Source organism: Phalangium opilio, unplaced genomic scaffold (genome assembly GCF_054372755.1).
Source record: "Phalangium opilio isolate 3A_F unplaced genomic scaffold, DU_Popi_V2 ptg000077l_1, whole genome shotgun sequence".
Classification (NCBI taxonomy): Eukaryota; Metazoa; Arthropoda; class Arachnida; order Opiliones; family Phalangiidae; genus Phalangium; species Phalangium opilio.
Window position 1 is genome coordinate 608,004 of NW_028324185.1, and position 12,899 is coordinate 620,902.

Below are 12,899 nucleotides of genomic sequence, written 5' to 3' on the forward strand. Positions count from 1 at the left end.
TCGTGATTGGGCATAAAAATAAGCTAGATCTCTTGAAAAACCCAGAATTACTACGTATCTACGGTGTAGTTACGTATCGATGGTGTAGTGGTTATCACGTCCTCCTAACACGTGGAAGGTCCGAAGTTCGAGACCTGGAAGATAAATGTTTTTACCGTCGTGATTGGACAATAAAATAAGCTAGATCTCATGGAAAACTCGCTATTACTATGTATCTATGGTGTAGTGGTTATCAAGTCCGTTTAACTCGCGGAAGGTCCCAGGGTCGAGGCTTGGAAGACACGTGTTTTGACCATAGTGATTGGGCATAATAATAAGCTAGATCTCTTGAAAAATTCAGGATTACTACGTATCTATGATGTAGTTACGTATCTATGGTGTAGTGGTTATCACGTCCGCCTAACACGCGGAAGGTCCCAGGTTCGAGACATGGTAGATAATGTTTTGACCATAGTGATTGGGCATAAAAATAAGCTAGATCTCTTGAAAAACTCAGAATTACTACGTATCTATGGTGTAGTTACGTATCTATGGTGTAGTGGTTATCACGTCCGCTTCACACGCGGAAGGTCCCAGGTTCGAGACCTGGAAGATACATGTTTTTACCATCGTGATTGGACAATAAAATAAGCTAGATCTCATGGAAAACTCGCTATTACTATGTATCTATGGTGTAGTGGTTATAACGTCCGCTTCACACGCGGAAGGTCCCAGGTTCGAGACCTGGTAGATACAAGTTTTAACCATAGTGATTGGGCATAAAAATAAGCTAGATCTCTTGAAAAACCCAGAATTACTACGTATCTACGTGTAGTTACGTATCGATGGTGTAGTGGTTATCACGCCCGCTTCACACGCGGAAGGTCCCAGGTTCGAGCCCTGGTAGATACAAGTTTTGACCATCGTGATTGGGCATAAAAATAAGCTAGATCTCTTGAAAAACTCAGAATTACTACGTATCTATGGTGTAGTGGTTATCACGTCCGCTTCAAACGCGGAAGGTCCCAGGTTCGAGCCCTGGTAGATACAAGTTTTGACCATAGTGATTGGGCATAAAAATAAGCTAGATCTCTTGAAAAACCCAGAGTTACTACGTATCTACGTGTAGTTACGTATCGATGGTGTAGTGGTTATCACTTCCGCCTAACACGCGGAAGGTCCCAGGTTCGAGACCTGGTAGATACAAGTTTTGACCATAGTGATTGGGCATAAAAATAAGCTAGATCTCTTGAAAAACCCAGAATTACTACGTATCTATGGTGTAGTTACGTATCGATGGTGTAGTGGTTATCACGCCCGCTTCACACGCGGAAGGTCCCAGGTTCGAGCCCTGGTAGATACAAGTTTTGACCATCGTGATTGGGCATAAAAATAAGCTAGATCTCTTGAAAAACTCAGAATTACTACGTATCTATGGTGTAGTTACGTATCTATGGTGTAGTGGTTATCACTTCCGCCTAACACGCGGAAGGTCCCAGATTCGAGACATGGTAGATAATGAGATAGTGATTGGGCATAAAAATAAGCTAGATCTCTTGAAAAACTCAGAATTACTAGGTATCTATGGTGTAGTTACGTATCGATGGTGTAGTGGTTATCACTTCCGCCTAACACGCGGAAGGTCCCAGATTCGAGACATGGTAGATAATGAGATAGTGATTGGGCATAAAAATAAGCTAGATCTCTTGAAAAACTCAGAATTACTACGTATCTATGGTGTGGTTACTTATCTATGGTGTAGTTACGTATCTATGGTGTAGTGGTTATCACGTCCGTCTAACACGCGGAAGGTCCCAGGTTCGAGACATGGTAGATAATGTTTTGACCATAGTGATTGGGCATAAAAATAAGCTAGATCTCTTGAAAAACTCAGAATTACTACGTATCTATGGTGTAGTTACGTATCTATGGTGTAGTGGTTATCACGTCCGCTTCAAACGCGGAAGGTCCCAGGTTCGAGCCCTGGTAGATACAAGTTTTGACCATAGTGATTGGGCATAAAAATAAGCTAGATCTCTTGAAAAACCCAGAATTACTACGTATCTACGTGTAGTTACGTATCGATGGTGTAGTGGTTATCACTTCCGCCTAACATGCGGAAGGTCCCAGGTTCGAGACCTGGTAGATACAAGTTTTGACCATAGTGATTGGGCATAAAAATAAGCTAGATCTCTTGAAAAACCCAGAATTACTACGTATCTATGGTGTAGTTACGTATCGATGGTGTAGTGGTTATCACGCCCGCTTCACACGCGGAAGGTCCCAGGTTCGAGCCCTGGTAGATACAAGTTTTGACCATCGTGATTGGGCATAAAAATAAGCTAGATCTCTTGAAAAACCCAGAATTACTACGTATCTACGGTGTAGTTACGTATCTATGGTGTAGTGGTTATCACATCCGCTACACACGCGGAAGGTCCCAGGTTCGAGCCCTGGTAGGTACAAGTTTTGACCATCGTGATTGGGCATAAAAATAAGCTAGATCTCTTGAAAAACCCAGAATTACTACGTATCTACGGTGTAGTTACGTATCGATGGTGTAGTGGTTATCACTTCCGCCTAACACGCGGAAGGTCCCAGGTTCGAGACCTGGTAGATACATGTTTTGACCATAGTGATTGGGCATAAAAATAAGCTAGATCTCTTGAAAAACTCAGAATTACTACGTATCTATGATGTAGTTACGTATCTATGGTGTAGTGGTTATCACGTCCGCCTAACACGCGGAAGGTCCCAGGTTCGAGACCAGGTAGGTACATGTTTTGACCATAGTGATTGGACAATAAAATAAGCTAGATCTCTTGAAAAACTCAGAATTACTACGTATCTATGGTGTAGTTACGTATCTATGGTGTAGTTTTTATCACGTCCGCTTCACACGCGGAAGGTCCCAGGTTCGAGCCCTGGTAGATACAAGTTTTGACCATCGTGATTGGGCATAAAAATAAGCTAGATCTCTTGAAAAACCCAGAATTACTACGTATCTACGGTGTAGTTACTTATCTATGGTGTAGTTACGTATCTATGGTGTAGTGGTTGTCACGTCCGCCTAACACGCGGAAGGTCCCAGGTTCGAGCCCTGGTAGATACAAGTTTTGACCATAGTGATTGGGCATAAAAATAAGCTAGATCTCTTGAAAAACTCAGAATTACTACGTATCTATGGTGTAGTTGCGTATCTATGGTGTAGTTACGTATCTATGGTGTAGTGGTTATCACGTCCGCTTCACACGCGGAAGGTCCCAGGTTCGAGCCCTGGTAGATAAAAGTTTTGACCATCGTGATTGGGCATAAAAATAAGCTAGATCTCTTGAAAACCCCAGAATTACTACGTATCTACGTGTAGTTACGTATCGATGGTGTAGTGGTTATCACTTCCGCCTACCACGCGGAAGGTCCCAGGTTCGCGACCTGGTAGATACATGTTTTGACCATAGTGATTGGGCATAAAAATAAGCTAGATCTCTTGAAAAACTCAGAATTACTACGTATCTATGGTGTAGTTACGTATCTACGGTGTAGTTACGTATCTATGGTGTAGTGGTTATCACATCCGCTTAACACGCGGAAGGTCCCAGGTTCGAGCCCTGGTAGATACAAGTTTTGACCATCGTGATTGGGCATAAAAATAAACTAGATCTCTTGAAAAACCCAGAATTACTACGTATCTACGGTGTAGTTACGTATCGATGGTGTAGTGGTTATCACTTCCGCCTAACACGCGGAAGGTCCCAGGTTCGAGACCTGGTAGATACATGTTTTGACCATAGTGATTGGGCATAAAAATAAGCTAGATCTCTTGAAAAACCCAGAATTACTACGTATCTACGTGTAGTTACGTATCGATGGTGTAGTGGTTATCACGCCCGCTTCACACGCGGAAGGTCCCAGGTTCAAGCCCTGGTAGATACAAGTTTTGACCATCGTGATTGGGCATAAAAATAAGCTAGATCTCTTGAAAAACCCAGAATTACTACGTATCTACGTGTAGTTTCGTATCGATGGTGTAGTGGTTATCACGCCCGCTTCACACGCGGAAGGTCCCAGGTTCGAGCCCTGGTAGATACAAGTTTTGACCATCGTGATTGGGCATAAAAATAAGCTTGATCTCTTGAAAAACCCAGAATTACTACGTATCTACGGTGCAGTTACGTATCGATGGTGTAGTGGTTATCACGTCCGCCTAACACGCGGAAGGTCCCAGGTTCGAGACCTGGTAAATACATGTTTGACCATAGGGATTGGGCATAAAAATCAGCTAGATCTCTTGAAAATATCAGTGAGAGCACTTATATATGGTGTAGTGGTTATCACGTCCGCCTAACACGCGGAAGGTCCGAAGTTCGAGACCTGGAAGATACATGTTTTTACCATCGTGATTGGACAATAAAATAAGCTAGATCTCATGGAAAACTCGCTATTACTATGTATCTATGGTGTAGTGGTTATCACGTCCGCTTCACACGCGGAAGGTCCCAGGTTCGAGCCCTGGTAGATACAAGTTTTAACCATAGTGATTGGGCATAAAAATAAGCTAGATCTCTTGAAAAACCCAGAATTACTACGTATCTACGTGTAGTTACGTATCGATGGTGTAGTGGTTATCACGCCCGCTTCACACGCGGAAGGTCCCAGGTTCGAGCCCTGGTAGATACAGGTTTTGACCATCGTGATGGGGCATAAAAATAAGCTAGATCTCTTGAAAAACCCAGAATTACTACGTATCTACGTGTAGTTACGTATCGATGGTGTAGTGGTTATCACTTCAGCCTAACACGCGGAAGGTCCCAGGTTCGAGCCCTGGTAGATACAAGTTTTGACCATCGTGATTGGGCATAAAAATAAGCTAGATCTCTTGAAAAACCCAGAATTACTACGTATCTACGTGTAGTTACGTATCGATGGTGTAGTGATTATCACTTCCGCCTAACACGCGGAAGGTCCCAGGTTCGAGCCCTGGTAGATACAAGTTTTGACCATCGTGATTGGGCATAAAAATAAGCTTGATCTCTTGAAAAACCCAGAATTACTACGTATCTACGGTGCAGTTACGTATCGATGGTGTAGTGGTTATCACGTCCGCCTAACACGCGGAAGGTCCCGGGTTCGAGACCTGGTAAATACATGTTTTGACCATAGGGATTGGGCATAAAAATCAGCTAGATCTCTTGAAAAACTCAGTGAGAGCACTTATATATGATGTAGTGGTTATCACGTCCGCCTAACACGAGGAAGGTCCGAAGTTCGAGACCTGGAAGATACATGTTTTTACCGTCGTGATTGGACAATAAAATAAGCTAGATCTCATGGAAAACTCGCTATTACTATGTATCTGTGGTGTAGTAGTTATCAAGTCCGCGTAACTCGCGGAAGGTCCCAGGTTCGAGACCTGGTAGATACATGTTTTGACCATAGTGATTGGGCATAAAAATAAGCTAGATCTCTTGATAAACTCAGAATTACTACGTATCTATGGTGTAGTTACGTATCTATGGTGTAGTGGTTATCACGTCCGCCTAACACGCGGAAGGTCCCAGGTTCGAGACCTGGTAGATACATGTTTTGACCATAGTGATTGGGCATAAAAATAAGCTAGATCTCTTGATAAACTCAGAATTACTACGTATCTATGGTGTAGTTACGTATCTATGGTGTAGTGGTTATCACGTCCGCCTAACACGCGGAAGGTCCCAGGTTCGAGACCTGGTAGATACATGTTTTGACCATAGGGATTGGGCATAAAAATCAGCTAGATCTCTTGAAAAACTCAGTGAGAGCACTTATATATGGTGTAGTGGTTATCACGTCCGCCTAACACGAGGAGGGTCCGAAGTTCGAGACCTGGAAGATACATGTTTTTACCATCGTGATTGCACAATAAAATAAGCTAGATCTCATGGAAAACTCGCTATTACTATGTATCTATGGTGTAGTGGTTATCAAGTCCGCGTAACTCGCGGAAGGTCCCAGGGTCGAGGCGTGGAAGATACGTGTTTCGACCATAGTGATTGGGCATAATAATAAGCTAGATCTCTTGAAAAACTCAGAATTACTACGTATCTATGGTGTAGTTACGTATCTATGGTGCAGTGGTTATCACGTCCGCCTAACACGCCGAAGGTCCCAGGTTCGAGACCTGGTAGATACATGTTTTGACCATAGTGATTGGGCATAAAAATAAGCTAGATCTCTTGAAAAACTCAGAATTACTACGTAACTATGGTGTAGTTACGTATCTATGGTGTAGTGGTTATCACGTCCGCCAAACACGCGGAAGGTCCCAGGTTCGAGACCTGGTAGATACATGTTTTGACCATCGTGATTGGGCATAAAAATAAGCTAGATCTCTTGAAAGACCCAGAATTACTACGTATCTACGGTGTAGTTACGTGTCGATGGTAAAGTGGGTATCACTTCCGCCTAACACGCGGAAGGTCCCAGGTTCGAGACCTGGTAGATACATGTTTTGACCATAGTGATTGGGCATAAAAATCAGCTAGATCTCTTGAAAAACTCAGTGAGAGCACTTATATATGGTGTAGTGGTTATCACGTCCTCCTAACACGTGGAAGGTCCGAAGTTCAAGACCTGGAAGATACATGTTTTTACCGTCGTGATTGGACAATAAAATAAGCTAGATCTCATGGAAAACTCGCTATTACTATGTATCTATGGTGTAGTGGTTATCAAGTCCGTTTAACTCGCGGAAGGTCCCAGGTTCGAGCCCTGGTAGATACAAGTTTTAACCATAGTGATTGGGCATAATAATAAGCTAGATCTCTTGAAAAATTCAGGATTACTACGTATCTATGATGTAGTTACGTATCTATGGTGTAGTGGTTATCACGTCCGCCTAACACGCGGAAGGTCCCAGGTTCGAGACCTGGTAGATACATGTTTTGACCATAGTGATTGGGCATAAAAATAAGCTAGATCTCTTGATAAACTCAGAATTACTACGTATCTATGGTGTAGTTACGTATCTATGGTGCAGTGGTTATCACGTCCGCCTAACACGCCGAAGGTCCCAGGTTCGAGACCTGGTAGATACATGTTTTGACCATAGTGATTGGGCATAAAAATAAGCTAGATTTCTTGATAAACTCAGAATTACTACGTATCTATGGTGTAGTTACGTATCTATGGTGTGGTTGTTATCAAGTCCGCGTAACTCGCGGAAGGTCCCAGGGTCGAGGCCTGGAAGACACGTGTTTTGACTATAGTGATTGGGCATAATAATAAGCTAGATCTCTTGAAAAACTCAGAATTACTACGTATCTATGGTGTAGTTACGTATCTATGGTGTAGTGGTTATCACGTCCGCCTAACACGCGGAAGGTCCCAGGTTCGAGCCCTGGTAGATACAAGTTTTGACCATCGTGATTGGGCATAAAAATAAGCTAGATCTCTTGAAAAACCCAGAATTACTACGTATCTACAGTGTAGTTACGTATCGATGTTGTAGAGGTTATCACTTCCGCCTAACACGCGGAAGGTCCCAGGTTCGAGCCCTGGTAGATACGAGTTTTGACCATCGTGATTGGGCATAAAAATAAGCTAGATCTCTTGAAAAACCCAGAATTTCTGCGTATCTACGGTGTAGTTACGAATCGATGGTGTAGTGGTTATCACGTCCGCCTAACAAGCGGAAGGTCCCAGGATCGAGACCTGGTAAATACATGTTTTGACCATAGTGATTGGGCATAAAAATAAGCTAGATCTCTTGAAAAACTCAGAATTACTACGTATCTATGGTGTAGTTACGTATCTATGGTGCAGTGGTTATCACGTCCGCATAACACGCCGAAGGTCCCAGGTTCGAGACCTGGTAGATACATGTTTTGACCATAGTGATTGGGCATAAAAATAAGCTAGATCTCTTGAAAAACTCAGAATTACTACGTATCTATGGTGTAGTGGTTATCACGTCCGCCTAACACGCGGAAGGTCCCAGGTTCGAGACCTGGTTCATACATGTTTTGACCATAGTGATTGGGCATAAAAATATGCTAGATCTCTTGAAAAACTCAGAATTACTACGTATCTATGGTGTAGTTACGTATCTATGGTGTAGTTACGTATCTATGGTGTAGTGGTTATCACGTCCGCTTCGCACGCGGAAGGTCCCAGGTTCGAGCGCTGGTAGATACAAGTTTTCACCATCGTGATTGAGCATAAAAATAAGCTAGATCTCTTGATAAACCCAGAATTACTACGTATCTACGGTGTAGTTACGTATCGATGTTGTAGAGGTTATCACTTCCGCCTAACACGCGGAAGGTCCCAGGTTCGAGCCCTGGTAGATACAAGTTTTGACCATAGTGATTGGGCATAAAAATCAGCTAGATCTCTTGAAAAACTCAGTGAGAGCACTTATATATGGTGTAGTGGTTATCACGTCCGCCTAACACGAGGAAGGTCCGAAGTTCGAGACCTGGAAGATACATATTTTTACCGTCGTGATTGGACAATAAAATAAGCTAGATCTCATGGAAAACTCGCTATTACTATGTATCTGTGGTGTAGTGGTTATCAAGTCCGCGTAACTCGCGGAAGGTCCCAGGGTCGAGGCCTGGAAGATACGTGTTTTGACCATAGTGATTGGGCATAATAATAAGCTAGATCTCTTGAAAAACTAAGAATTACTACGTATCTATGGTGTAGTTACGTATCTATGGTGTAGTGGTTATCACGTCCGCCTAACACGCGGAAGGTCCCAGGTTCGAGACCTGGTAGATACATGTTTTGACCATAGTGATTGGGCATAAAAATAAGCTAGATCTCTTGATGAACTCAGAATTACTACGTATCTATGGTGTAGTTACGTATCTATGGTGCAGTGGTTATCACGTCCGCATAACACGCCGAAGGTCCCAGGTTCTAGACCTGGTAGATACATGTTTTGACCATAGTGATTGGGCATAAAAATAAGCTAGATCTCTTGATAAACTCAGAATTACTACGTATCTATGGTGTAGTTACGTATCTATGGTGTCGTTGTTATCAAGTCCGCGTAACTCGCGGAAGGTCCCAGGGTCGAGGCCTGGAAGACACGTGTTTTGACCATAGTGATTGGGCATAATAATAAGCTAGATCTCTTGAAAAACTCAGAATTACTACGTATCTATGGTGTAGTTACGTATCTATGGTGTAGTGGTTATCACGTCCGCCTAACACGCGGAAGGTCCCAGGTTCGAGACCTGGTTCATACATGTTTTGACCATAGTGATTGGGCATAAAAATAAGCTAGATCTCTTGAAAAACTCAGAATTACTACGTATCTATGGTGTAGTTACGTATCGATGTTGTAGAGGTTATCACTTCCGCCTAACACGCGGAAGGTCCCAGGTTCGAGCCCTGGTAGATACAAGTTTTGACCATCGTGATTGGGCATAAAAATAAGCTAGATCTCTTGAAAAACCCAGAATTTCTACGTATCTACGGTGTAGTTACGTATCGATGGTGTAGTGGTTATCACGTCCGCCTAACAAGGGGAAGGTCCCAGGATCGAGACCTGGTAAATACATGTTTTGACCATAGTGATTGGGCATAAAAATCAGATAGATCTCTTGAAAAACTCAGTGAGAGCACATATATATATTGTAGTGGTTATCACGTCCGCCTAACACGAGGAAGGTCCGAAGTTCGAGACCTGGAAGATACATGTTTTTACCATCGTAATTGGACAATAAAATAAGCTAGATCTCATGGAAAACTCGCTATTACTATGTATCTATGGTGTAGTGGTTATCAAGTCCGCGTAACTCGCGGAAGGTCCCAGGGTCGAGGCCTGGAAGATACGTGTTTTGACCATAGTGATTGGGCCCAATAATAAGCTAGATCTCTTGAAAAACTCAGAATTACTACGTATCTATGGTGTAGTTACGTATCTATGGTGTAGCGGTTATCACGTCCGCCTAACACGCGGAAGGTCCCAGGTTCGAGACCTGGTAGATACATGTTTTGACCATAGTGATTGGGCATAAAAATAAGCTAGATCTCTTGAAAAACCCAAAATTACTACGTATCTATTGTGTAGGGGTTATGACGTCCGCTTCACACGCGGAAGGTCCCAGGTTCGAGCCCTGGTAGATACAAGTTTTGACCATCGTGATTGGGCATAAAAATAAGCTAGATCTCTTGAAAAACCCAGAATTACTACGTATCTACGGTGTAGTTACGTATCGATGGTGTAGTAGTTATCACTTCCGCCTAACACGCGGAAGGTCCCAGGTTCGAGACCTGGTAGATGCATGTTTTGACCATAGTGATTGGGCATAAAAATCAGCTAGATCTCTTGAAAAACTCAGTGAGAGCACTTATATATTGTGTAGTGGTTATCACGTCCTCCTAACACGTGGAAGGTCCGAAGTTCGAGACCTGGAAGATACATGTTTTTACCGTCGTTATTGGACAATAAAATAAGCTAGATCTCATGGAAAACTCGCTGTTACTATGTATCTATGGTGTAGTGGTTATCAAGTCCACGTAACTCGCGGAAGGTCCCAGGGTCGAGGCCTGGAAGACACGTGTTTTGACCATAGTGATTGGGCATAATAAGAAGCTAGATCTCTTGAAAAACTCAGGATTACTACGTATCTATGGTGTAGTTACGTATCTATGGTGTAGTGGTTATCACGTCCGCCTAACACGCGGAAGGTCCCAGGTTCGAGACCTGGTAGAGACATGTTTTGACCATAGTGATTGGGCATAAAAATAAGCTAGATCTCTTGAAAAACTCAGAATTACTACGTAACTATGGTGTAGTTACGTATCTATGGTGTAGTGGTTATCACGTCCGCCTAACACGCGGAAGGTCCCAGGTTCGAGACCTGGTAGATACATGTTTGGACCATCGTGATTGGGCATAAAAATAAGCTAGATCTCTTGAAAGACCCAGAATTACTACGTATCTATTGTGTAGTGGTTATGACGTCCGCTTCACACGCGGAAGGTCCCAGGTTCGAGCCCTGGTAGATACAAGTTTTGACCATCGTGATTGGGCATAAAAATAAGCTAGATCTCTTGAAAACCCAGAATTACTACGTATCTACGGTGTAGTTACGTATCGATGGTGTAGTAGTTATCACTTCCGCCTAACACGCGGAAGGTCCTAGGTTCGAGACCTGGTAGATGCATGTTTTGACCATAGTGATTGGGCATAAAAATCAGCTAGATCTCTTGAAAAACTCAGTGAGAGCACTTATATATTGTGTAGTGGTTATCACGTCCTCCTAACACGTGGAAGGTCCGAAGTTCGAGACCTGGAAGATACATGTTTTTACCGTCGTGATTGGACAATAAAATAAGCTAGATCTCATGGAAAACTCGCTGTTACTATGTATCTATGGTGTAGTGGTTATCAAGTCCAGGTAACTCGCGGAAGGTCCCAGGGTCGAGGCCTGGAAGACACGTGTTTTGACCATAGTGATTGGGCATAAAAATAAGCTAGATCTCTTGAAAAACTCAGAATTACTACGTAACTATGGTGTAGTTACGTATCTATGGTGTAGTGGTTATCACGTCCGCCTAACACGCGGAAGGTCCCAGGGTCGAGACCTGGTAGATACATGTTTGGACCATCGTGATTGGGCATAAAAATAAGCTAGATTTCTTGAAAGACCCAGAATTACTACGTATCTACGGTGTAGTTACGTATCGATGGTGTAGTGGTTATCACTTCCGCCTAACACGCGGAAGGTCCCAGGTTCGAGACCTGGTAGATACATGTTTTGACCATAGTGATTGGGCATAAAAATAAGCTAGATCTCTTGAAAAACCCGAAATTACTACGTATCTATTGTGTAGTGGTTATGACGTCCGCTTCACACGCGGAAGGTCCCAGGTTCGAGCCCTGGTAGATACAAGTTTTGACCATCGTGATTGGGCATAAAAATAAGCTAGATCTCTTGAAAAACCCAGAATTACTACGTATCTACGGTGTAGTTACGTATCGATGGTGTAGTAGTTATCACTTCCGCCTAAAACGCGGAAGGTCCCAGGTTCGAGACCTGGTAGATGCATGTTTTGACCATAGTGATTGGGCATAGAAATCAGCTAGATCTCTTGAAAAATTCAGTGAGAGCACTTATATATGGTGTAGTGGTTATCACGTCCTCCTAACACGTGGAAGGTGCGAAGTTCGAGACCTGGAAGATACATGTTTTTACCGTCGTGATTGGACAATAAAATAAGCTAGATCTCATGGAAACTCGCTATTACTATGTATCTATGGTGTAGTGGTTATCAAGTCCGCGTAACTCGCGGAAGGGCCCAGGATCGAGGCCTGGAAGACACGTGTTTTGACCATAGTGATTGGGCATAATAATAAGCTAGATCTCTTGAAAAACTCAGGATTACTACGTATCTATGGTTTAGTTACGTATCTATGGTGTAGTGGTTATCACGTCCGCCTAACACGCGGAAGGTCCCAGGTTCGAGACCTGGTAGATACATGTTTTGACCATAGTGATTGGGCATAAAAATAAGCTAGATCTCTTGATAAACTCAGAATTACTACGTATCTATGGTGTAGTTACGTATCTATGGTGCAGTGGTTATCACGTCCGCTCTACACGCCGAAGGTCCCAGGTTCGAGACCTGGTAGATACATGTTTTGACCATCGTGATTGGGCATAAAAATAAGCTAGATCTCTTGAAAAACTCAGAATTACTACGTAACTATGGTGTAGTTACGTATCTATGGTGTAGTGGTTATCACGTCCGCCTAACACGCGTAAGGTCCCAGGTTCGAGACCTGGTAGTTACATGTTTTGACCATCGTGATTGGGCATAAAAATAAGCTAGATCTCTTGAAAGACCCAGAATTACTACGTATCTACGGTGTAGTTACGTATCGATGGTGTAGTGGTTATCACTTCCGCCTAACACGCGGAAGG

At 43.1% G+C, this 12,899-nt stretch overlaps 31 non-coding genes across 31 annotated transcripts; all 31 read left to right on the forward strand.

The window, feature by feature from the left end:
• Positions 1-524: 524 nt before the first annotated feature.
• Positions 525-597, forward strand: TRNAV-CAC (transfer RNA valine (anticodon CAC)). The gene has a single exon. It is a non-coding gene; the product is annotated as a tRNA-Val (tRNA).
• A 65-nt stretch (positions 598-662) lies between these two features.
• TRNAV-CAC (transfer RNA valine (anticodon CAC)) lies at positions 663-735 on the forward strand. The gene has a single exon. It is a non-coding gene; the product is annotated as a tRNA-Val (tRNA).
• Positions 736-818: 83 nt separating this feature from the next.
• On the forward strand, positions 819-891 carry TRNAV-CAC (transfer RNA valine (anticodon CAC)). Its single transcript has one exon. It is a non-coding gene; the product is annotated as a tRNA-Val (tRNA).
• Positions 892-956: 65 nt separating this feature from the next.
• Positions 957-1,029, forward strand: TRNAL-CAA (transfer RNA leucine (anticodon CAA)). Its single transcript has one exon. It is a non-coding gene; the product is annotated as a tRNA-Leu (tRNA).
• Positions 1,030-1,269: 240 nt separating this feature from the next.
• On the forward strand, positions 1,270-1,342 carry TRNAV-CAC (transfer RNA valine (anticodon CAC)). The gene has a single exon. It is a non-coding gene; the product is annotated as a tRNA-Val (tRNA).
• A 559-nt stretch (positions 1,343-1,901) lies between these two features.
• TRNAL-CAA (transfer RNA leucine (anticodon CAA)) lies at positions 1,902-1,974 on the forward strand. The gene has a single exon. It is a non-coding gene; the product is annotated as a tRNA-Leu (tRNA).
• A 240-nt stretch (positions 1,975-2,214) lies between these two features.
• TRNAV-CAC (transfer RNA valine (anticodon CAC)) lies at positions 2,215-2,287 on the forward strand. Its single transcript has one exon. It is a non-coding gene; the product is annotated as a tRNA-Val (tRNA).
• Positions 2,288-2,371: 84 nt separating this feature from the next.
• Positions 2,372-2,444, forward strand: TRNAV-CAC (transfer RNA valine (anticodon CAC)). Its single transcript has one exon. It is a non-coding gene; the product is annotated as a tRNA-Val (tRNA).
• Positions 2,445-2,842: 398 nt separating this feature from the next.
• Positions 2,843-2,915, forward strand: TRNAV-CAC (transfer RNA valine (anticodon CAC)). Its single transcript has one exon. It is a non-coding gene; the product is annotated as a tRNA-Val (tRNA).
• A 103-nt stretch (positions 2,916-3,018) lies between these two features.
• TRNAV-AAC (transfer RNA valine (anticodon AAC)) lies at positions 3,019-3,091 on the forward strand. Its single transcript has one exon. It is a non-coding gene; the product is annotated as a tRNA-Val (tRNA).
• A 103-nt stretch (positions 3,092-3,194) lies between these two features.
• On the forward strand, positions 3,195-3,267 carry TRNAV-CAC (transfer RNA valine (anticodon CAC)). The gene has a single exon. It is a non-coding gene; the product is annotated as a tRNA-Val (tRNA).
• Positions 3,268-3,350: 83 nt separating this feature from the next.
• TRNAG-ACC (transfer RNA glycine (anticodon ACC)) lies at positions 3,351-3,423 on the forward strand. Its single transcript has one exon. It is a non-coding gene; the product is annotated as a tRNA-Gly (tRNA).
• Positions 3,424-3,526: 103 nt separating this feature from the next.
• On the forward strand, positions 3,527-3,599 carry TRNAV-AAC (transfer RNA valine (anticodon AAC)). Its single transcript has one exon. It is a non-coding gene; the product is annotated as a tRNA-Val (tRNA).
• Positions 3,600-3,839: 240 nt separating this feature from the next.
• Positions 3,840-3,912, forward strand: TRNAV-CAC (transfer RNA valine (anticodon CAC)). The gene has a single exon. It is a non-coding gene; the product is annotated as a tRNA-Val (tRNA).
• An 83-nt stretch (positions 3,913-3,995) lies between these two features.
• Positions 3,996-4,068, forward strand: TRNAV-CAC (transfer RNA valine (anticodon CAC)). Its single transcript has one exon. It is a non-coding gene; the product is annotated as a tRNA-Val (tRNA).
• A 359-nt stretch (positions 4,069-4,427) lies between these two features.
• Positions 4,428-4,500, forward strand: TRNAV-CAC (transfer RNA valine (anticodon CAC)). The gene has a single exon. It is a non-coding gene; the product is annotated as a tRNA-Val (tRNA).
• Positions 4,501-4,583: 83 nt separating this feature from the next.
• Positions 4,584-4,656, forward strand: TRNAV-CAC (transfer RNA valine (anticodon CAC)). The gene has a single exon. It is a non-coding gene; the product is annotated as a tRNA-Val (tRNA).
• Positions 4,657-5,485: 829 nt separating this feature from the next.
• Positions 5,486-5,558, forward strand: TRNAV-AAC (transfer RNA valine (anticodon AAC)). The gene has a single exon. It is a non-coding gene; the product is annotated as a tRNA-Val (tRNA).
• An 84-nt stretch (positions 5,559-5,642) lies between these two features.
• TRNAV-AAC (transfer RNA valine (anticodon AAC)) lies at positions 5,643-5,715 on the forward strand. The gene has a single exon. It is a non-coding gene; the product is annotated as a tRNA-Val (tRNA).
• Positions 5,716-6,822: 1,107 nt separating this feature from the next.
• Positions 6,823-6,895, forward strand: TRNAV-AAC (transfer RNA valine (anticodon AAC)). Its single transcript has one exon. It is a non-coding gene; the product is annotated as a tRNA-Val (tRNA).
• A 398-nt stretch (positions 6,896-7,293) lies between these two features.
• Positions 7,294-7,366, forward strand: TRNAV-AAC (transfer RNA valine (anticodon AAC)). Its single transcript has one exon. It is a non-coding gene; the product is annotated as a tRNA-Val (tRNA).
• A 712-nt stretch (positions 7,367-8,078) lies between these two features.
• Positions 8,079-8,151, forward strand: TRNAA-CGC (transfer RNA alanine (anticodon CGC)). The gene has a single exon. It is a non-coding gene; the product is annotated as a tRNA-Ala (tRNA).
• A 517-nt stretch (positions 8,152-8,668) lies between these two features.
• On the forward strand, positions 8,669-8,741 carry TRNAV-AAC (transfer RNA valine (anticodon AAC)). The gene has a single exon. It is a non-coding gene; the product is annotated as a tRNA-Val (tRNA).
• Positions 8,742-9,886: 1,145 nt separating this feature from the next.
• On the forward strand, positions 9,887-9,959 carry TRNAV-AAC (transfer RNA valine (anticodon AAC)). Its single transcript has one exon. It is a non-coding gene; the product is annotated as a tRNA-Val (tRNA).
• A 65-nt stretch (positions 9,960-10,024) lies between these two features.
• TRNAV-CAC (transfer RNA valine (anticodon CAC)) lies at positions 10,025-10,097 on the forward strand. Its single transcript has one exon. It is a non-coding gene; the product is annotated as a tRNA-Val (tRNA).
• Positions 10,098-10,614: 517 nt separating this feature from the next.
• On the forward strand, positions 10,615-10,687 carry TRNAV-AAC (transfer RNA valine (anticodon AAC)). Its single transcript has one exon. It is a non-coding gene; the product is annotated as a tRNA-Val (tRNA).
• Positions 10,688-10,771: 84 nt separating this feature from the next.
• TRNAV-AAC (transfer RNA valine (anticodon AAC)) lies at positions 10,772-10,844 on the forward strand. The gene has a single exon. It is a non-coding gene; the product is annotated as a tRNA-Val (tRNA).
• Positions 10,845-10,909: 65 nt separating this feature from the next.
• TRNAV-CAC (transfer RNA valine (anticodon CAC)) lies at positions 10,910-10,982 on the forward strand. The gene has a single exon. It is a non-coding gene; the product is annotated as a tRNA-Val (tRNA).
• Positions 10,983-11,793: 811 nt separating this feature from the next.
• Positions 11,794-11,866, forward strand: TRNAV-CAC (transfer RNA valine (anticodon CAC)). The gene has a single exon. It is a non-coding gene; the product is annotated as a tRNA-Val (tRNA).
• Positions 11,867-11,950: 84 nt separating this feature from the next.
• TRNAF-AAA (transfer RNA phenylalanine (anticodon AAA)) lies at positions 11,951-12,023 on the forward strand. The gene has a single exon. It is a non-coding gene; the product is annotated as a tRNA-Phe (tRNA).
• A 359-nt stretch (positions 12,024-12,382) lies between these two features.
• TRNAV-AAC (transfer RNA valine (anticodon AAC)) lies at positions 12,383-12,455 on the forward strand. Its single transcript has one exon. It is a non-coding gene; the product is annotated as a tRNA-Val (tRNA).
• Positions 12,456-12,899: the final 444 nt, after the last annotated feature.